Raw genomic sequence first — 23,401 nt, 5'->3', positions numbered from 1 at the left:
ATATTCACAAAGAAATTGTTTCTGTTTGTGGGAACATTATGAATCGACAAAATGTAACGAAATGGTGTCGTCATTTCTCTGAAGGTAGGACCAATGTTCATGACGAACAAAGAACACGTTGGCCATTTGTGATCTCTGATACCCTTCTTCAGAGAACAGAGGAAGCAATTCGTGGGAATAGACGTCTCAAATTGAAAGAATTGCATCAGATCATACCAGAAGTGTCAATGACAACTCTTTATGAAGTTGTGACTGTCAAGTTAGGGTACAGGAAATTGTGTGCGCGCTGGGTTCCAACAGGCGGCAACCTTCTATGACTGTGGGATACAAAAGCTTGTGCACCGACTTAACAAATGTTTGGATAACGGGGATGATTATGTCGAAAAATAATAAATAATCCAGTTAATAAGATAATAACTAAAGTTTTCTAAATAAATGTTTTTTTTAAGGAATGCGAGCCATTGTATCTTTACTTTTCGAAATGTCCTCGTATTAAGCTTTTCTTTTTGTAAATTTTGATACCCTTTATATCATAATTGCTCTTTATTTCATAAATTACGGTTTCGTATTTTTAATTGTATAATTTCTGCATGCCATCCTACAAGATTTAAATTGATTATCTATAATCCAAAAAAACCCCTAATCCGGAATCGTCAAAGTCCTGACGAGTCCGGACTTTGTACTGTATAAGACATACCATTGCTAGAGCTGTTAGTTGCCTGTAGCCAGAGGTGAGTTGTAGAAGGCTTATGGAGGGTTATGTAAGCCTTCGAATCTCCTGAAAGGTCAGCTGATGAAAAAGACCAGAGCAGGGGAGAAAAATTATTGGAATGGTCTTCAGAATTTTAGAAATGCTGTGTCAGTTTGCTGTTAACCAGCATTTCTTATCTTTGTGAACTGCAGGCTAGTTTTAGTATTAATCATAACTTCATACGATATGACCACAAGATATGTTCTAAAATGCTATGATGTTATGTAATGTAATAAAAATAAATCTAAATAAAAGTTTGACAGCTGTTTTATAACTTGTTATATTGTATTATATTGTTAACTTGTATGTTATTTCCTTACATAAAAAGGAAGCTTAAATTAGCATAAATAGTTATCAATATGCAAATTTAGTATGTAAGCTAGAATTTTTAAAGAAAGAAGTGTTTCTCTTTAAGTATATCTTAGCATCAGTATAAAATATATAATCTACTACAGATATATTTATTCTCTTAAAATGCATCTTTATAAAATTTTACATTGAAAATTATTTTGGTTTATATTTAATATGTGATGAGGCTTTGGATTTTTAAAATTGGGAGCAACAAATATAGTTTAGAAGAAATTAATAATTAAGTAAAAACAGTTATTCTATAAAAATAAAGCTTAGTCTTCCAAACTATGTATGTTTTCATCTATAAGTATTCTATTTTCCAACATGTATCTAATTTTAAAAAACTAAAGGTATTTTTAAATAATATACTGTATTTATATATCATCATATTTAGGTACTCTGGACTTTTTAAAACTGTCAACTACAAGCCTTCTAAGTATATTATTACATATTCAATCTATTCCCAGTCATACCTTTAATACCATTATTGCATATGTTTTTTAGAATTAGAATTTCCTAGTATTTGAAATGCAACTCCTACTATTTTTAAGGTTAAGCATGTCTCAGACTGACTGAAAAATGCATGCATATTAAAATATTTCATGTTCTGAATTTTTTCATTTAAAAGAAAGTATTTTTTGTTATAGATGTGCATGTATATTAGGCTTGCAAAGGATTATTTTGATTACTTTGGAAATATATGAATTTTATTTAATTTTTTAATCCTGGAATGAATAACACATTTGTTTTTTTCCATGTGTTTTCTTTACTTGGAAATGAATACTACATTACTGATGGAATTACAGTGAGTAAACAAAAATCTTTCTAAAATTTTGCTGTTTTTCCTTGTAAAATAATTTTATTCAAATTTTACATGTTTCTGATTTATTCTTTTCTACCTTATTGTCTTAATTTAAGACCTTTATGTCTTTTGTACCTTAATATTTGGTCTTTAGTCTTTGATCTCACTTTTCCCCATTTCATTTCTTATTAGAACAAATTAACTCTGATGATTTTCTTTGCATGTAACATAAATGTGAAAGTGCTTCCTGTATTACATTACTGTATGAATGATATTTTTCATATGCTTTACTGAAATAAATAAATAAATTTTTCTCTGTAGTTTTCTTTGATGGCAAATTTGAAAAGTAATTATTAATGAAATTTTAAATGAATATATTTTGTAATGAGATATTGTATATACATGAGTTCTGAATAAATGCTTATTCAGAACTCATGTATATACAATAAATATCAAAATCAAAATAATTGTTCCATCAGTCAAGAAGATAATCACCATCAAATTATTTTTGTTTCCTAATTCACCATTTAAAAAGTAAATTACACATTTTCTGTCTCTCTCTCTCTTGTTTATTTAATGTTACAAAAAGAAAAGTCTTATTTTCTGCCTTTATTTCTTAAAAATTTTATTCTACAAGTTAATTTTAGCTATTGTCATTATCTGAAGATATTATGAATAGTTTGTGCAAGATGGGAATCTTTCACTTTATGCAACTGAACTACCTTGTATTTGGTAAAACTTATAGTAAAACAATGCAGGTGTAATATTATCAGACAAACTATTTGACTTAATTAAACTTGATGTTCTTAAAATAATTTTCCTTAGTGAAAGAGTAATATGTCTGGTGGTAACGAAAGTTTTCTGCCAAAAAAGTTTTTAATAAAGTTAGGGGGGGGAATAGAAGTAGGACCTTTAGTGTGGGTAGTGACAAATGCCTCACGTTGTTCATTGTATCACTTTTTCCTTCAATAGCAGTTATATACATACTTACAGTAAGTACATAATTGAAATGCATTCATGGTCTCTGCCAAATTGCTTCAGTTCTATCAGTTTGAGAGCTTTGTTGTAATATGTATCTCATATGTTGATTTTAAAATTTGTTATCATTAAATTGTGATTTATTTAATGAATAGTGTTTAAAATTTGATTAAAGCAGGAATTTATGGGTCTTGCATAAATTGCTTGGAAATGTATTTCAAATCAAAAATATAATGTAATAAATCTTTTGCTATCTTACTTAAAATAGTGAAATACCCTTAGGCACAAAAAGTATCTGAATTCCATTATGGAATGCAATAGTACATCTGCTACAAATTCAGTTAAGAATTGGTCATTTTTTGTCTAAATATGCATTTTGAAAATGAGCTAAATATGCTCTTTTATAGGTTCTGATTGTTCAGTATCATTAGTACTAGATGGTATTCTGGTAACTTGGAGGCTCAAATAGCATGGGCATGAAAGTTTAGTTATTAATATTATTACAAACTGGATGCTATAAAAACAGATATAATTATTTTTTATTAAAATGAATCTTAATTTGTGTGTGTGTGTGTGTGTGTGTGCTTTTATTCCACCATTGGCTGAGTGGATATGATCAGCTGAATATTGCTAGTTTGAACCACTTCAAAGCCTAGAGGCTAGGCATAGGATGGCTGTTTTTTTGTTTTTTTAGATATAACATAAATAGTAGAGCCACTTTTCCTTAGAAAGTTCTCCAAAAGCGTTTCCCTATTTAGCAGGCAGTGCTTCTTTGGTTTGCTACATTCAAACAAAACACAAATTTTGCATGCCTGAAGTTGCGAAATGTTTTTCATTTGACTTTTCCTGTGCAAAGAAAATGCACAATAATTAAAATTTGAGCAGTTAAACTAATGCAATCTAGTTAAGAACAGTGATGTAAAAATACCCTAAATAATTTCTAGATTAGGACTGTTAAGAGCTTAATTAGAACTGCAAAGGTTGCTTTACTAGTGCAGGTGAATTTCTTAATTGTGTAAGAAGGTTGTTGTATCTTGCTAAAGGTAAACAATACAGTTATGATGATGATGATGATGATGATAATTTCAAATATGAACTAGGATTTTATAAAATATTGCATAAAACAAATTGTTTTGTAGTTGTAACTGTTCTGTAACTGCAGTGGGATTCTTAAATTTTAAGTGCATTGTTTCATTCCTTATTGAAAACTGTTGTAAATTCAGGCATAGAAGTAAGAGACCAGCTTGAAGTCAACCTTTAATTGTTTCTGAATTAACTCCATAGGATTCAGTTTAACCTGTATTTAAAATTCTTATTTCCTTATTCTAAATTTCACCCTCCAAGCAATCAGGGGTTTGGCTTCAAAACCAAAACTTAACAGTAGTGAGTGAATGGTATTTTCTTGATTATAATTCCAAAATGACCTTCCTACTTTGTAAGTTGACTCCTTTTCTTCCAGTATGTATTCTGCTTTGACTGTCTGAACGTACAGGGTGGTTATAATTAAAGTTCCACTATGAAATGACCATAAAAGGAAAACTACTGGACCAAATGTTATCAAACTTGGTAATCATGTAAAGGAGATCATGAGAATATATTTTCCACAAGGGAAAAAAGTTACTGTACGCAATATTGTTAAATGAAATAAGGGTCGGAATCTAACTTAACCTTTTGTTACATGGGTTTAACATGTTGTATACCCTTAAGAAACATTGACCTAAGCAAAACTACCATACAAAGGTGATAAAACCTGTGTGCGCCATCCATGCAATGGAGAAATCTGTCCGTGAAAACCACAAATAGGGATTAGAAAATGTGAGATTGCAAATAACTCGCAAAAGTGTGCGCATTTCAGAAATCGTTTTCGTACAAATCACTCGTGTTATCTACCTAGCTCCATTATATTCTCCTAAAGTCACCATTTGGTGTGGTATGACAGCTAGTTTCATAATGGACCATTTTTCTTTGAAGAGCAGTCGAGAGCTGGACCTGCTATGCACTGTGACTGCAGCTAGCTTAGCGTCAGTGTTAAGATGCTTCATGATACCTGAACTGCAGCAATATGGCATTTTAGACACCATGATTTTTATACAGGACGGGGCCCACCGCACATTGGTACATGTGTCACACAGGGTTCGTACGGTCCTTAAAAGTCCTTAATTTTTTCAAAAATGATTTTTGGTCCTTAGAAGTCCTTAATTTTGGCCAAGATTAATAAACGGTCCTTAATTTTGCTCATTTGACATTTCTTATCATTTTTAACAATTGCCATTCTCAGTGTGAATTGTGATTTCTCATGAATATGGAATTAAAATTACACGGCTCTTAACCAATCTGTTGGCGAATTTGCGTTGCAAACGATTAAAAAAAAAAAAAAAAAATAGCTACCCGAACGAAAGTATCGGTGTCTGATTGGCTATTCACCCAATCTTTCGAAACAGGTATTATCCATAAATTTATGCAGATTGTGATGAAAGCGTGAAGCCGGAAGTTTTTTAAGAGGCGAAAGTGATGATGAAGGTGCTCGAGAAAAAAAAAAAAAAGGGGGGGTATTCTGAAAATATTTGCCAAAATTAGAGCAGTCCCAACCTGGAAGGCCACAACCCTTCCGACGCCAATAGGAAAGAGATGCCTGGAAAGTGCATTTTCAATAAACTGTGGCCTCATCAAGCTGACTATAAAGACTGGATATTGATAGATGACAATCCTTATAAAGCTAAATGTGGTCTTTGTCTGAAACAAATTGAAATTTCTAGAATGGGAGAGTCAGCGCTGAAAATTCACATGAAAATTAAGTTTCGTTTTATCATTTCAATTTGTTTTTACACGGTTTTGCTTAGCTTAATTTCTGTGTTTGTTTCAATTAAGCCATAAATTAATTTTTTATCACCTTCTACGGAGTTTATTCTCTTTTGCCCATACTATATGCATGGGATATCGGGATTATGAGTTTATTTCTGCAGATGGTCTTTTATCGATTTCGCAGGAAATCTGTTGGCTCCATTTTGATTTTATGTCACCAAGGGCAAATTCGGTAACGCTAGCCGAGAAAAAGTGAAGTTCGGAAATACATTTTGAAGCTTCAATAGACAATTAAGTATTTGGTTTAATCCTATGCTGTTAATAGTAATGCATTATTTTTGCTAATGGCGATACAATTATTAGTTGAAAACAACTAATTAAAAATTTTTTAATATTTTTAAAGCTGAAAACAATTAATTGAAACTAATTTTCCTGAATTAACCAGAGGCAAAATTAATTTTCATGAATTACTAAAGTTATTGGGTAGAAGTTTAACCGAAAATATACATTCCGTATTATATATATATATAATATGGAATATATATATATATATATATATACACAGTACAAAGTCCGAAGTCTGGACTCGTCGGGACTTCGGCGATCCCAGATTTGAGATTTTTCCGGATATTAGATCATTTTAAATCTACTAAGATGGCACGTAGAAATTATAAAATTGAAAATATGAAATCATGATTTATGAAATAATGAAGCATTTATGATTTAAAGGGTATCAAAATTTACAAAAGAAAAGAGCTTAATATTTATATGTTTACTTTATTAAACATTTCTTTCAGTGTGAGTTGTCTGATTTGTTTTCTCTGCTAATACTTTAGACTAATACTATAGACATATAATTTTTTGTTCAGTTATTAAGTTCCATTGTTCAAGTCCTGTAATTGCTGTGTCGAGAATTCCGAATAAGTTGTCAATCAAAATTTTTTCTCGTTCAGTAACCTCTCTGTTACTTTCTTCACTATCGGAAGCTGTATTTTCTGGATTTAGAACCATACTACAGATTTCGCCCTCTGTTAATTGATTGATGATTGAGGCATTGTCATCACAATGAAAAACTTCTGTTTAACTTCCCTAAATTCTGCCGCCTGGTGCTGCCATGCGAGCTCTGGTGCTGGTTCTGGCTTTATGTGAATAACAAATCAGTTATTCTTAATTCAAATAGCACTAAATATAATCGTTTGTCCTATGAGTATCATCAACAAAATCTATTTTTAGCATAAGGAAGGAAATTTCTGTTAAATCTCCCCTTGTCAACATTTTAGCGCATAATATCTTATCAACATTTTAGCGCATAATATCTTAACTTAAATCTGTAATTGGATAATACTCTGTTATTTGGCGTCGCTGCATGAGTCATCACTCAAGTTGTCATCCGTTGATAAACACGCGGTGATGAAAGCAAAATACAATAAATAATGATTCGCGATTTTGGCATCAAGGATATAAAATATTAGTTGGTGTAAAATTAACGAATGTTTCAGTTTGAGATTATGCCAAGCAGATACGCAGCTATGGAGTCAAGTTACTAATCACACAAATTTATGCTAAAATAATTATTTCTTCAATAATGAGATATTTTATTTAGCGCCAAACTGAGATTAAGAATTGGGATTTCCGGCATGTTTTTTTATGATGAGGAAAAAAATCTAATGCGCATGTGTAAAGCATACCTCTTCCCTCCAAAAAAAGCCCTAAAAAATTGGTTGGTGGTGGCTTTGAGGTCCAGATTTTAGATCATTCCAGATATTGGATGTTCGGATCTTGGACTTTGTACTCTCTCTCTCTATATATATATAGCAAAAAATGTATATTTTCAGGATACATTTCTTATTATATATATATATATACATACATTATATACATTTACACTCATGTCCATAAATTAAGGATAATGCAAAATCAGGCAAAGGAAGAGTTAGAAGCAAAACAAATTTGACTTCTTTGTAAAGCTTATTTATTAAACATAAGGTAAAGAGCAAAAAAGGATGCTATATGTTTGATATTATTAAAAAAAATAGCGATTCTTTTTTTTTCTCCCAAGAGCAAATCACAAAAAAACCTTTTTACAAAAAACCAATATTACATGGTTGGTATGATTGTTAATACATTGTATGTCTCCCAGACGATACAATACAGTCCGTACAATGCCTAGGCATGCTGAGTATCAAATTATCGATCTGATCTTGGGTGATATTACACCACTTAAAAAGCAATGCTCTCCGAAGTTCCGGTAGACATGTAGGAGGAGGTTGACAGGCTGCAATTCGTTGGCCAAGCATGTTCCACACTTGCTTTACTGGATTCAAGTCCAGTGAGAATGCTGGCCAGTCCATACGGGTGATATCCTCCAATTGAAGGCATTCGCTTACGATGTTTGCACGGTGAGGACGGGCGTTGTCATCCATAAACACAAATTGTGCGCCCATGCACCCCGAAACAAACGTACATGTTGTTCCAGAATGATGTCCCAATAGATTTGGCTTGTCATGGTTTCAATTTGAACATGCAGGTCAGTTCTGGAACCCAGAATAATTCCAATTCAAACAAACACTCCTGCACCACCGTAACGGTGTCCTTCAATGATGTTTTTTTGGTCGTAACGGGTACCTGGAGCTCTCCATATGAAAGTCCGGCGAAAATCAGACTGCAAGCTAAACCTGGACTCGTCGGAAAACATCACAAAGCCTACTGTTGCGGTGTCCACATGCATGCTCTCTACTCCAGGCTAACCGCAGGCGACAGTGAGTTGCAGTAGGTGGAACGCATCTGACAGGTCTACGAGCATATAGACCAATCTGCCCTAAGCGTCTGTAAACGGTCTGCCTTGAAATTGTCGTACCAGTGGCTGAAGAGAGCTGATGAGACAGGTCTGAGACTGTGCTCCGCCTGTTTCTTTTGGCAGTAACTGCCAAATACTGGTCCTCATTCGGCGTTGTAACTCTGGGGCGACCTGTGCTGCAATGTCTACTCACATTACCATCATCTTGGAATCGTTGCCAAAGCCTGGAGATGACACTCTGGGCAATTCCAAGTTCGTCTGGTACATCCAGTTGGGTACACGCACATTCCAGACGGCCGATAATTCTACCACGTAAAAAATCATCCAAATGCGTCCTTTGTGTCATAACTATTCGGTTATTGCACTGAAATGCTTATAAAGCGCCTGCGAACAATTTTACTTCTTTGACTGTATTTCTTATATATATCACTCTCTTACACTCTCGTCATTGTGACGTACCATCGGTGTCATCTGGTTACTTCCTGAAATTTGCATATGATTCTTGAAGATGTGTGTAGTGATTTTACAGGTGATATATTTATTTTAGAGTTCGATTTCCGCGTGACTCCGAATTATCCTTAATTTATGGACATGAGTGTATATGTGATACTTAATTTTGTTAATGCCTTGCATGTAATGCCCCTTTTAGGTGCAAAATCTCTCCCTTCTCAACTGCAGAGTTTCTTCTAACAGTATCATGAATTTTGTCAAGTTAGAAGAACCATCTACTTCAGGAAAAGATGTAACTGCTAATTCAACATTAATAAGTGTAGAAAATAATAAAATCAATTCTTTTCTTTTCAAATCTGAAGTTACAGATGCAGAAATATTGTGGGCTTTTAACTGCATCAAAAGCCACTATTCTTTTAAATCGTGCGATGATATTGGGCCGTTATTCACTAAAATGTTCCCGGATAGTTCCATTGCAAAACAGTTTTCATGTGGTGAAAAGAAATGTGCTTATATCTGTTATTTTGGTCTTGGCCCTTATTTTAAAACTTTGTTATTAAAGCATTGTAAAAATGCTGAGTTTTTTACATTACTATTTGATGATACTGTTAATCTAACAAATCAAAAGAAGCAACTACATATTCATGTGAGGTACTGGCATCACGAAAATAAGGTCAGAACTCAGTACCTTACTTCTGCATTTATAGGGCATGCAACAAGTGAAAATATTTTATCCTAATATTATGAATGTGTTGAAAAACTAGACTTGTCATAACTGTTACAAATATCGATGGATGGTCCTGCAGTAAACTGGAAATTTTATGATTTACTGCAGCAGGACTTAACAAAGGAATATAACATTCAATGTTTGACATTAGGGACATGCAGTTTACACATTCTTAACAATGCTTTCAAGCATGGGATGTCATCCACTGGCTGGGACATTCCATCATTCTTATCCTCCTTATATTGGATTTTTAAAGATTCTCCTGCAAGACGTGAAGATTTTTTAAGTATATCTGGCTTAAAAAAGCTACCTGTGAAGTTCTGCTTTTACTGATGGTTGCAAAATGTCCCAGCAGTTGAAAGAGCAATTGAAATATGGGATGATTTGCTACTGTACATTAAAAAAGTTGAAATGGGGAAGTTTAAAAAAAATTCATCGAAATCCTTCTCAAATATTTTGGAGGCTACTAAAGGTAAAACATTTCTTATAAAATTTAATTTTTTTCTCTCTCTGTCGAAAATATTATTGCCTTTCCTTGACTATTATCAAAGTGATAAACCACTTATTCCCTCTTTTGCTGAAGATATCTTAAAACTTGTAAATGATTGCCTTCAGCACTTTAAAATTTTGAAACTAGAATATTCAAAAATAACTAAAGCAGAAAATCTTTATAAATTTAATTTTAATGATCCAAATTGTTATAATGATAAAAGTAAAGTTTATTTGGGATTCATTGCTGAGCAGTTAATGAATGATAAATGCTGCAAGAAGGACATTTCACAAGCTGAAAGTTTTGCTTTGAAACAAGAAGGTCAACAATGTGTCTTAACAATGGTACAACACTTAATGTCTAAATGTCCAATAAATTATTCTCTTATTCGAAATGCATGTCTAGACCCTCGATTGATGGTTAAAAGTCCAGAAAAAGCCCAGAACAAAATGAAAATAGTTCTAACGGTATTAATGCGGAGTAAACGTGCTTTACAAGATGATTGTGATTAAATTCTGCTTCAGTTTGGAGATTTTCTAGACAAAGTAGTTAAGACAAATTTACATGAATTTTCTACTTTTGATCCTCAAAATCTTTCTCTTAACACATTTCTCACTTCTTATTTTCATGATTTTCACTATTCAAAAGTATGGAAAATAGTGGAAATGATTCTTATCTTGTCACATGGACAGGCCTCTGTGGAAAGGGGCTTCTCTGTAAATAAAGCAATTGAAATTGAAAATTTAAGTGACTTATCATACATTTTTCAACACACAGTATTTGATTACATAAAATTTTCTGGAGGTGTTCTTAATATCAAAATTAATAAAGAAATGAGATCATCAGCAGCTTCTGCAAGGTTTAAATATATGCAGTGTTTAGAAGAACAAAAATCTTTAACTAAATCTGAAAATTCAAAGAGGAAAAGAAATATTATTGAGGAAGAAATTGGTTATATGAAGCAGAAGAAAAAATTTTTTCAAAGGGACATTAAAGATATTAATGAAGAAGTAGATGCTTTAGCAGATGAAGCTGAGACCAACAGGAACATTGATTTGTTTATCAAAGCAAGTGAACTTAGAAGAATAGTTAAAGAAAAGGAAATAGACATAAATAAATTAGATGTTAAAATAGCTGAAAAGATTTCAGATTTAAAAAAAGCACAAATGTTTTGTATCTTTTATTGTACAGTTTATTATTCTAGTATCTTTCAAAAAACCAAGGAAATAAATTATAAGTTTACAAATCAGTTATTTTAATCTGCAAAAATATTCTTACATTGTGATTATAATAGTAGTTGACTGTGTTTAAATAAATATCAAATAAGTTAAATAATAATCAGTAAATCTCTAACATAGTGACTGTTATTAGTGTAAAATACACTTATACATGTTTTCAAGAAATTATGTTCCTAATTTAATGTTATCTCCTTCATAACTTGTAGGGAGTTAGTTTAATTTTCAAAATTGTTTTATGGTAAGTATTAAATTGAATTTAATAATAGTGCATAATACACACTTCTGTTAGTTTCTTAAAGTGAAATTACAAGCATGAAGTCAGTTGTATGGATAATTGCTTTATTCTATTCATTTTTTTGTTTGCTGATAGGTCCTTAATTTTTTCTTTGATGGTCCTTAAAAGTCCTTAATTTTCATGTAAGGAAATGTGTACGAACCCTGGTCACACAGTTATTTAGGCAACATTTCCCGAATGAATGGATTACAGGCCGACACCTCCCCACTTCTTGAGTCTCCCCGGTCACCAGACCTCAACCCCTGTGACTTTTGGCTATGGGGTTATCTCAAAAGGACTGTCTATGATGATAACTGAAACAATTTAGTAGAATTGAAAGATGTGATACATTAGCATGTCGGTAACATTTGTCCTGATATGCTAAGAGCTGCTGTTGAGAATGCAGTAATATGATTTAACTTGCTTTCAGAAAATGATGGACTTTGTAACATGTTTTAGAAACGATTAAACTGATGTCTTCATGTCTTATTTTGTTTAAGAATATTGCATACAGAGCCATTTTCCCCTGGTGGTGAGTTTTTGAACTTTTTTCATGGAAAATAAATTCCCATGACCTCTTTTTCATGATTACCAAGTTTGATAACCATTTGGTCCAGTAGTTTTTCTTTTAAGGCCATTTCAAAGTGGAATCTAAATGATAACCAACCTGTTGAAATTGCATATCTGTGCACTTGACGGTACCTATCATGACAAATATTTTTAAACGTAGTATGGTTAGTTGGAGGATTAATGTGTGTGTTATCAATTTAAACTAATTTTTCAGAATGAATTATAAATTTTAATTAAATATTGTTATGGTTTATGAGAATATCTTCTCTGACTGCTCAATTTTTTTATTACTGCTTCAAAAATTTTATATTTTCTATTATGTTTTTCAGATCTACATGTATTTGAGAGTTAAAATATTTAATGCATTTTTGTAACCAAGATTTTCTTAATACAGATTTTCTGCATAAGAACAGGCATTCATAAAAAATCAGTTATCATATAAAGAGTAATCATATAAAGACAATAATTCTGAAAATAAATCTTGATTAAATTATGATTTACTCCATAGAATACAAATATAAAGCATGTATATTAATGAAAATATTCAATATTTACACAAATGACATTGGAAATTAAGTTAAGTAAGGTAAATTTCAAAACACGTTCCATGCAAAGTCCTACTTCACATTCTTTGCATTAAATTTGTGTTTCTTTGCAAATTCATTGCTTTGCAAAAGTTAAGGTGCAGTTTTTTTAAACCCTCCAAGGGTTATGGGTTTGGCCTTGAAATTTTAGAGTTCCTCAAAATGTCTGTATAAGCGGTATTTTCTTGGTTAGAATTCCAAACTGACACTCTCACTTTGTACTTTGACTCCTTTTCTTCCAATATACCCCAAACTCGAAATAGGATTGATCAAGATCTGGTAGCACTTTTTATTTGTAATGAATAGGAAAGCCATCCTTTGATATGGTCCATAACACTTGGAGGGTTAAGCAAAAAACAGGACACTCACTATGAGGTTCTTTTATATATACAAGTATATATAGGATTAGGAGGTATAGGTAGCCACTTTCACACATAGTTGGTTTCTGAAAGTGTGTGTGAACACTGAATTGTTTGAAAGCAAAGGGATGTAAACGAAAATATGCTCCAAAAACTGTGTTTTAAAATATTTTTTTTATCAATATATATACATATTGAAGTTAATGAGGCGTGTTTAAATGCTTTTAGGTATTTCCTTCATAAATATACGTTCTCCATTCTTCCATGATTGTCAAAAATTTGTCAAGATGCATTAAGGCTTCATTCATATTTTTAATTGTCAAAGTCTGAACGTTTTTATCATTTTCTTCTTCCTTGCTTTCATTGTGTATTTCGTTGTTGCTCAATTAAGTATTCATTTGGCAGAAGTACTGAGTGAATTTCAATCAACTCATTAACCCATTAAGGATCGCATTACTTTTCATTTGAAGGAAATGAATAAAAATCATTTTCTGAGGTATTAGAATCTAATTAAGAGAAAAAAGTAACAGAAAAAAAAATTATTGAAGATTCAAAATATTGCAAAATACAATTTCAATCAAGAACGATTACTTTATGACAGATGGAAATCTTTAAAACATATGCTATACAAAGGCTTGTAACAATTAATATTTTACTACTACATTATTTACATACTTTACTTTTGCTTATTGAATTTTTCTTGATAACGTGATCTTTGGGATCCTTTCTTGTTCTGCTTGAAGCTGAAGTCTGAAAGAAAGATGGTTGGCCAACACAATTAATGCATGAAGATGAAAGCTGAGAATTTTCAGAATATCTTCTCTTATTTTCAACAATCCCACCACAACACTTTTTTAAAAGTCTCTCAGGAAAATTTTGTGGTCTACAGCAATCTTATAAAGTTTACGTGCATTTGATTAAACTACATCAATAAAATTAATAAAAGTAGGCCACTACCATTTCTTTCGTTTTACTTAAACTCTATATACATTGCAATAAAATTGTCCAGAAGGTCCTTGCTATCCACATATTCGTTGTAGTTTCTGATGAGTTTAGGTTGCTTTATGGATGCAGATGCATTTTTCTTTTCTTGAGTACCTTTTAATCACTGAAAACAGATAAATAGTACAGTCAAAAGTCGTTAATCCGGACTCGTCGGAACTTCAGCGATTCCGGATTATCGATTTTTCCGGATTATAGATCATCAGTTTAAATCTGGTAAGATGGCATGCAGAAATTATAAAAATTTCATGAATCGTAATTTATGAAATAAAGAACAATTATGATCTAAAGGGTATCAAAATTTACGAAAAAAAAAAGCTTAATATTTATTTGGTTACTTTATTAAACATTTCTTTCAATGTAAGTTGTTTAAGTTGCTTCATTTTTTATGTGATAATACATTCTCTTTAATTCTATAAATAGACATAATTTCTTGTTCAGTTACAAAGTTCTGCTATTCAAGTCCTATAATTGCTGTGTCGAGAATACCGACTAATTTGTCAATCGAAATTTTTTCGTTTTCAATAACCTCTGTTACTTTCTTTGCTATCGGAAGCGAATTATAATGAAGAGGAATTTGATTTAAATCATATCAAAAACGGAGTACATTGAGGTGAAATACTACATTTAGTAAGGAATTATAAGCCAAATAAAATAAAAACATCTGCCCTGAAGATAAGGATAGTGCTGACAGATCAACTTCCAATTCATTGCGTGCCGCGGCGTTAAAGATAAACAAAGGATATGCCTTTATCCATTTTTTTGCAGCAATTCCACTTTTTGTTTAATGGATTTCGAAACATACTTTCGCTTTGTAGATCCTTTACATATTAGTAAATATATATCAGAAATTCTATTTGACATAATCGAAAGTTCAAGCTTACTTTTATAAAATTGCTCTAACAGTCTGCAAAAAATAATAAGCCGAATCCAATTCGAAGATTAAGGAACAACGCAATCTGCAACATTAACTGAATTAGATAATTTTTGCTTAGCTTATACAGTCCGTTATACATTAAACACGCATTCGTAAAGGTATTTTGCGCACGCCCACACACATATTCGCAGCCGTAAAGGTCTTACGCGCGCATGCGTCAATACGACGCATGTGCAGAAAGTTTGTAGCTTTGAGGTCCGGATTATAGATCATTCCGAATTATGGGTGTCCGAATTAACTGTATTAAGTTAGTTGCCATAGCTTATGATGGAATTATTCTTCCATCAAATTACTGCAATGCCTTGTTATTTATCAAAAGCAATGTCATATGTTCTACATTCTTCTTTTTTATATTGTTTACTTTTTGCTATATAGTCAATCCTACATTCAATAGGAAAATTTCCATATCTGTACTTAAGAATTTCATCTCCTTTAATTCTGACAATAACAGATGACATAAAAAGGTTGTTGAAATAGTATTTGAAGATGTAATGATTTGAAAAAAAACTTCTACTACACTTAAAAGATCTGTTACAACATCTCCATGTAGTCCAACATCAATCATTGTCTTCGAAGATTATCTTGAATATATATCAAAATGTGTCTTGAACATACACAAAACATGAAGCTTTGTACTCGAAGGCTTCTTCCTTTGAGAAACATTTTGCATGAATGTCTACCAAAATAATATTCATTTGCTGATCTATAGAATTATATGTTAAAAAAAGCCTCATATAGCATGAAATTGGCATTTAAAATATTTAAATAGAGATGAACCAGCCAGTTTTTTGCATTTATTGAATGCATTATTATCAGCTAAATGTAATTTCTTCTTGATATTTTTTAAATGTAATTTCTTCTTCATTAGTTAATCTAGTCTTTCAACCTTCATGCAGATTAAGAGTATTAGCTTGAATAATTGAAAAACTAAGAGGGATATTATTTTGATGTTGATCGTCAATCCATAATGACAAAGATCTTTCCATTTCATCCATCACTATGTCGTGTCTTTTGAAAAAAATCTTTGAAGATATAGTTTCAAAATGAACATATAGCAGAACTGTTTACATTATACAATGTCTGATTGAAGCAAAAGATTCACCATTTTCAAAATGTTTATTTCCATATTTGTTTTGATCGTTTGAAGATTACGAGTTCATAATTTCTTCCCCCATATCAACACTGCTGCTTCTCTGTTTCTCACTCATGCTTATCAGTTTACAAGGACAAAATATTATAAGGATGAAGGAAAACTAATATCTATATATTTATAAGGACGGACATAAACAAATAAATTGGCATATGTATTGATGCGTATCCTAATGCAAGACTGAAACTGTTTTGATCTCTTGCATGGAACTACACAGTAGTGATTATGATTCCAAGAAGTCCACTATTGTAAGAAGTAATGTGTGTCTGTGACGCATGTTACCCCACTTCTACCCTTGTTACAGCTTTGAATGCCTCCTGCTGATAAGCACAAGGGGGGGGGGAATCATGGAAGGAGTGAGTCAGAAACTGTTGATGCAAATTTCCATTATTGACCAAAATTTTTAAAAAATTGAATTAAAAAAAATCTGGCTAGCAAAATGATGAGCTGCCTATCTGGAAGGGTTGATAGTAGAACTAGGTTTTCAGGTGTACCACGTGTGTCACCATCTGAATACTTTTTGATACTTTGCTCAATCATTTGCATATGAAACTTCATCAGCTTTAATTTTTGCAATGGGTTGTCCTGTTTTCAAAGCTGCATAAATATTTTTCATACCCACTTTGTACCACTGTTAAACATTTTGAATGGTTATTGAATCATTTTGAGATTCATTACTATCTGGAGATGAATCTGAGAAATAAAAATCTGTTTCACTATTGCCATCTTTAGAATAACTAAAATCACTTTCGGTATCTTAAATATCATCAGGAACATGCATTCTATCACTCACAGAACATTTTCTGCAAGCTAATGTTTATTTTTAATGTTTTAATCAAGGATTAGCCCTTGGTGTTTATAACAATCACATAAATTTGTTAAATATATACAGTACAAAGTCCGTAATCCGGACGTCCATTATCCAGAATGATCTATAATCTGGACCTCAAAGCCACAACTTTTTTTTTACGCATGCGCGTTTGGAGGATGTGTCTCTAGATAAGTTAAAAAGTGCTTGGCATAATTTATGGCCAGCTGCCATATTTCATTGTGAGGACGATGAAGATGATAGCCGCAAATTTGAAGGTTTTCGGACATTACAAACTAAAGGAGAAATTTTTTAGTTATTGGGTTTTGTAAAGAAATGTGGAGAAGCAGTAATAAATGAAGATGATGTAACACAAGTCTTTCATTGCGACGACAATGCCCCAATCATCAATCGATTAACAGACGGCGAAATCTGTAGTATGGTTCTAAATCCAGAAAATACTGCTTCCGAAAGGTGGAACTTTGTAACTGAACAAGAAATTATGTCTGTTTATAGAATTAAAGAGAAAGTATTAGCACAAAAAACGAAGCAGCTTAAACAACTTACATTGAAAGAAATGTTTAATAAAGTAAACAAATAAATATTATTATTATTATTATTATTATTATTATTATTATTTTTTTTTTTTTTTGTAAATTTTGATACTCTTTAGATCATAATTGCTCTTTATTTCATAAATTGCGGTTTCATATTTTTAATTGTATAATTTCTGCATGCCATCTTACAAGATTTAAATTGATCTATAATCTGGAAAAACCCCTAATTTGGAATTGCCGAAGTCCCAATGAGTCCGGATTATGGACTTAGTACTATTTGGCTGGCATAATTTCTTGATTTTCAATATACTTTGAATAATAAAAAATAAAATACTCATGACTGGATTTATTTATGATGGAGTTCTTGATCAGATCCAAAACTATGTCATTCTTGTACTTGCATCTCTTATGTTTACAGTCATTTTCTCATTGTAGTTTAAGGTGTTATTAATTCATCATTCATGCTAACAGATTCAGAAATATATATGACACCTTTGTATTATCAGTGTTTTATGTACGTCTGAAAAATCTTAATTTTCTTCAGTTTCCAATTATTTTTAAATATAGTGTAAAATTAGAAACTTTCCATATTTTGAAATGTTTGAATATTTGGGGTCTGATGAATAGCTTGACACCCAATTTAAAAAAATAAATTCTTTAATTAATCAAAATACGCACATGGCAATAAAACAACAGGAATCTCAGCGATGAGTAAAATGCGTATATGAACTTGTAAAAACAGAAGGCGAAAGTTCTTTTTTGCAGTCGCGCAGAGATGATATTCTTATCGAAGCGGAGAACTCAAAGCGCTAAAGAAATGTGGGGGGGGGGGAAGGTAGCCCCACAAATATGAGCTAATTTGAAATATTGCTTCTAGCTTCTGCAGTCAACCTGAATGTATTGTAAGGTTTATCCTAAGTTTTTTACAGTTATCTTTAGTTAAAGGTACTTTCCTGTCCCTCCTAATTTCAGCTTACAATTTCCTACCAGAATGTGTTTTTAGAATTGCGTTTAATGCAAATGAGTAAGAGTGATATTTAAGTCGAAATTCCACTGACTTCATTAGAAAGCCAGAGTTTCTGACTAGCACACATTTGCCTTTTGGCTACATACTCTCTAAGCTATTATTTCGCTCGGCCATATCTCATGCCCTTGATAGCTTTGCCAGCTTATTTGATATTTAGGGGCCATCTACTTAGAAATCTGGATAGCTTCGGCTGTTCTTTTTATTTAAGCATTACTTAAGTTTTACTTCTTATGACTTAGAAGTTAGTTTACTTCTTATGATTATTTAAATTTTACTTCTTATGAGTTCAATCCCAAGTGGAGGCTTTGCTATACGCTCTGAGAAGAAGTAATCTGTTAAGGTCTTATTTTGAGAAATAAAGGATAATTAACCCTTCTTGAGTTTTACGTTTCTGAACTAAACCGATTATTCGCTTGCCTGTTTATGAGGTTTCTACACACTTAGCTGTTAGATAAAAGGTTGGAACCCCACAGTATGATGTTAAACTCACCAATTTGACCCACAGTGAGGGTAACTATAGAGGCCATTAGACTGAACCTGCTGGTTGCCCTGAAAAATAGTAACAATTTTTAAAATGGAATAGAAAGAATGATATTAAAATTATTCTTGCAGGAGATTAAACTTTTTCTGTTGGCTATAGAGACTAATTAAAAAAAAAAAAAGTGTTACAGCTATTTAGTCAACTATTCCGACAAAAAGAAACAAAACAAAACAACAACAAAAATCTAGTAAATTATTAACTTTGACCTTTCTTCACCGTAAACTGCTTATTTTTTAATTCAACTTATTGATAATAATGTTGCCTATTTTTGTTTACATTGATTTGACTCTCTGAGCATAGTGTTTCTCCTAAAATTTGCTGCTTGGTGCTTCTGTAAATTCTAAAAACTCTGCTGCCCATTGCAGAGTTTTACGAGCTCCAATTGTGTCAGTTCTATATACAATGCAAAGTAGACTTGCCAAAAATAAAATAGCTGCACCATGAAGGAATATGCATAGCAATCTGGAAACAACAGGATCAATAGATGTCAGAAAGATATGCAAATGATTAAGTTTGATGTGCATCAGGTCACATGTTCTGGCTATAAAAGCCTGTATCTAGCTGCCTCTGTATATGCTATCAGTGACAGATAATTGTAATTGAACTACTGAAGAAGGGTAGAAAATACCTCTGAGACATCAGTGAGATGGTTACCAGCAGTTGTTGTCTGAGAAATGATAATGTCTGAAGAACATTTGCCTAGAACTGGATGAGCTTGGTTTTTTGTCAATGCATGCAATTGCCAGTCATGCTGAATGGGACGCAAGTACAAATCAGTGATGTGGGATGATGGATTCAGCATCATCTGAGAATATGGCAAAGAGGTAGTGGATCATCCAGGTGCATGTTAGATTACACTCATAGGCAAATTCAGCATATATTTCATGGGGACCCATTTGCCACAGCAAGTGATATTCAAACCTACCTACTGCTATCACAAAGGGGAATCTGTCTCCCATCAAACCATCCATAAGAGGTTACATAAGGCTGGATACCTCATAATACATGCATGGAGACCAGTCACTGGGGTTCCTTTAGCTGCCCATCTGGCTTGGTATTGATATTATTGTCAATGGAGGAATAAATGATATTGGGTATTGTTTTCAAACAAATCCTGATTTTGTTTATAAGAGGAAGGACAAATGTGGATTTGTGTGGTGCCTTCCTGTAGAATGTCCCTGCCAGCCTATATCACCAATCATCACATTGGCCCCTCACCAGGCTTCATGGTTTGAGATGGCATCATGTTTGACAGTGGACAACCCTTGTGCACATTACTGGCAGTTTAACAGTGGACTGGTATGTGACACAGGTTGTTATGCTTGTGGTTCGTCCATTTTTGCAGGCCGCCTCCGACATGTTATTCTTGCAAGACAATGCCCAGCCTCATGTTATATGTCACACTCTGAACAGCCTCAATGGAACTGACATCCTTTCCTGGTCAGTAGCCGCATTCGATCTCTCACCCATTGAGCATGGGTGGGCTGCATCGGACATGGTGCACAGGACACTGCAGGCACATATTATAGAGGAACTGAGAGCTGCAGTAGACTTGATTTGGCAAGGAATATCTCAGGAGACCATGAATAGCCTCATAGACAGTATACCTCACTGTTTAGAGGCCTGTGTAGCTGCCTGTGGTGGCCACATTAGATACTGAATAATGAGTTTAATTTTTCACATCTTGGTTTGTTTCTTTAATCATCTGCTAAATGTCTTACCCTGTTGTTTTTACATTGCTGCATGCATTCTTTCATGGTGTTGCAATTTCACTTTAGTTGAGTGTATGTGCAAGCCCTCTTCTATTTAAAAACTTTTATAAGTAAAAGCTTTTTGGAGGAAATTTTTATTTTTGGATCCAATTTATGGTAGTGCAAGCTGTAAGAGAAGAAGCAGAATTATCCTGACGTAATATTTTAGGACATGAGATGCAATTATGAATAAATCAGTGCATTTTTTTCGTGTAGTGTGTAAGGACAGCACAAATGGTGGAAAGAAGAATTTTTGCTCACAGTTCACATTTGATTGTACAGAACATGAGATCCTGTAAAGCAAGCGAGCAAGTGTAAAGAAAAATTTGAAAATTTTATGGAACAGAATGATACTTTAAAAGAAAAAGAAAATTTCTTCATGATGCTGGTTTGGCATTGATGAAGAACGCTGAAAATGTATTGGACTTTAGATTGCAGATGAACACAGAGAAGATTGAAGTTACACAGTATCTGCCACTTATTAAACTCAGTAGTTAATAAATTCAGCTGCTCATTACATTCAAATTCCCAGGAATGAAAGCAAATATATCCTAATCTATAGAAAAACCACTATTTATTAAATGCATCTCCATGGCCTATTAAACAAACTCGGATTGGCAAAAGGCGATTCTTCACTGCCTGAAAATTTGTTTGTACCTATCAAAGCTTTTCATAGTCCATTGATTTAACATGTTGTAGACTGTGACCTCATCATTCAGGTATGTAATACTTCAGTAAAATCTGTTTGGCTGAAAATTTTGTAACCCCAGTATATGTGAGACACATTTTTTAGAAATATTTATTCACACTGGACTTCAGAGGAACATAATTTTCTTATCTTAAGGGTAAAAAAAGAATCCTTTAGAGACACTATAAATGACAGAGGATAGCTTCTTGAATATCAGCTGATATTAGGTGGAAATGCAACTTGTGTATCCCATCTTTTTAGGATTCCATATTCAAAATCTTTACTTTGGGGGAGAGACATTATGCTCACACAGAATTATAAAAGAAGTTCATGAAATGCTTCTGAGAACCTTTTGTGCATTAAGAACCTTTAAATGAAAAGGAAGTGGTACTTGTAGACTGAAGAAAAGGCAAGGGAAGCATCAGTCATGCTTGTAATCATGAAGAGGCAGATAAAGTAAAGAGACAAAGGATAATCTTTATGCTGGCTAGAAACCTGAATTTTGAAATTGAATAAATAATTGGAGGAAGCATTTTTTTTAATTTGTTACGTGCTTAACTTGGAATATGTCAAAATGCAAAGCCTGAATAAAAAGGATAAATTGTGGAAAGATTTTAATGTTCTTGGTAATTGCAGCCAGAGAAAAACTGCATTTAAACAAAGGGAATTTCCCAGACAGCATTGTGAAATTTTTTTAAACAAGGAGTTAATGAAGAACTAATAAAAATGCAAATGTTTCAAGGAAACACAAAAGACTGAAAATCGAGAGACACTGTAATTGCTTTTCTAGAATTGTTTCAAGCTATAAAGCTAAAAAGGCTTTCTTATTTCTAGAGCTTTTTTTTTTACTAATTCGGTAAATACTAGAAGAGAATTTCATATCAACTGACATTTGGCTCAGAAGTTTGAGAAACTGAAATCCAGGTTTGTACATGAGAAATTGCATAGTGGAAGGAAGAAGCAGATTATCGTGCAGCAGATAAGACATTTTACTTGGTGTGATCAGAAAATCTGTGTGCAGTTTTACAAAACTGAGAATACAATTGAAAAACTGTTGTTGAGTAATATGCAAAAAAACAGATAGATTAGTTGTTTGTAAGGGATAAAATTTCATCAAGAATGTAATTATAAAAAGGTTTTTGTAAAAAAATTTGAAAAGTTTACATTAATAGTTTAATTAGATTAATTAATGAATCATTATTTAAATATGTAAAATTGTTATCACTGTTTGTAATGTACAGATTGCTGTCTGTTAAACTCAGCTGCTTGATAAAGTCAAAACTTTTGGAATGGAAGTGGTTTTAATAAGCAGTGGATTACACATTGAACTGAAAATGCTGGCTGTATAGAAAACTGTGGAGAAATGATTGATTAAATGATGGTAGATGGTTGATTAAATGAATTTGTTTTAAGGAACTGTTTTCTGTTATGCGATGTGTGGCCAGCATGTGAATACTACAGCCCCCTTCTCCCTCCTAAAAAATATTTGCATGCATGCAAAAACTAGAAAGAAATAGTAGGTAAATACTTTTAATTCAGTTACAAAGACATTTTTTATAAATACACAATCTAATCTGACAAATGTAAATAACAATTGCACATGAAAAAATATGTATGAATACCTCTCTCTGCTGCTAACAGCTTCTAGTCAATATATGTGATTGTCAGTTATTTTCATTCTGCTTTTAATATGACTTAACCAGTGTTAAATTCTTTGAAAGCCTACCAGAGCAGGGCTGTGTTTTTCCTAAATTTTTGAGAAATAAT

General features: G+C 32.5%; 1 protein-coding gene and 1 pseudogene across 6 annotated transcripts in view; both read left to right on the top strand.

Annotated features, from left to right (window-relative positions):
• The window catches only part of LOC118182320 (septin-7-like), a 176,184-nt gene that overhangs the window by 3,394 nt on the left and 149,389 nt on the right, over nt 1–23,401 (top strand). For 2 of the 6 annotated variants that reach the window (XM_085822167.1, XM_085822166.1), the window contains exon 3: nt 1,497–1,538. The exons of the other annotated variants lie outside the window; for them this stretch is intronic. The gene's annotated coding sequence lies outside the window, so the exon portion shown is untranslated. The remainder of the gene's footprint in view (nt 1–1,496; nt 1,539–23,401) is intronic. 6 annotated transcript variants of the gene reach the window in all.
• LOC146995910 (uncharacterized) lies at nt 4,404–20,855 on the top strand (annotated as a pseudogene).

This window comes from Stegodyphus dumicola, chromosome 8 (assembly GCF_044657685.1).
Source record: "Stegodyphus dumicola isolate Sdum_Otavi_A_Nest chromosome 8, ASM4465768v1".
NCBI classification, from domain to species: domain Eukaryota; kingdom Metazoa; phylum Arthropoda; class Arachnida; order Araneae; family Eresidae; genus Stegodyphus; species Stegodyphus dumicola.
The sequence above is the reverse complement of the archived record's forward strand: the minus strand, read 5'-3'. Positions and strand labels throughout refer to the sequence as shown.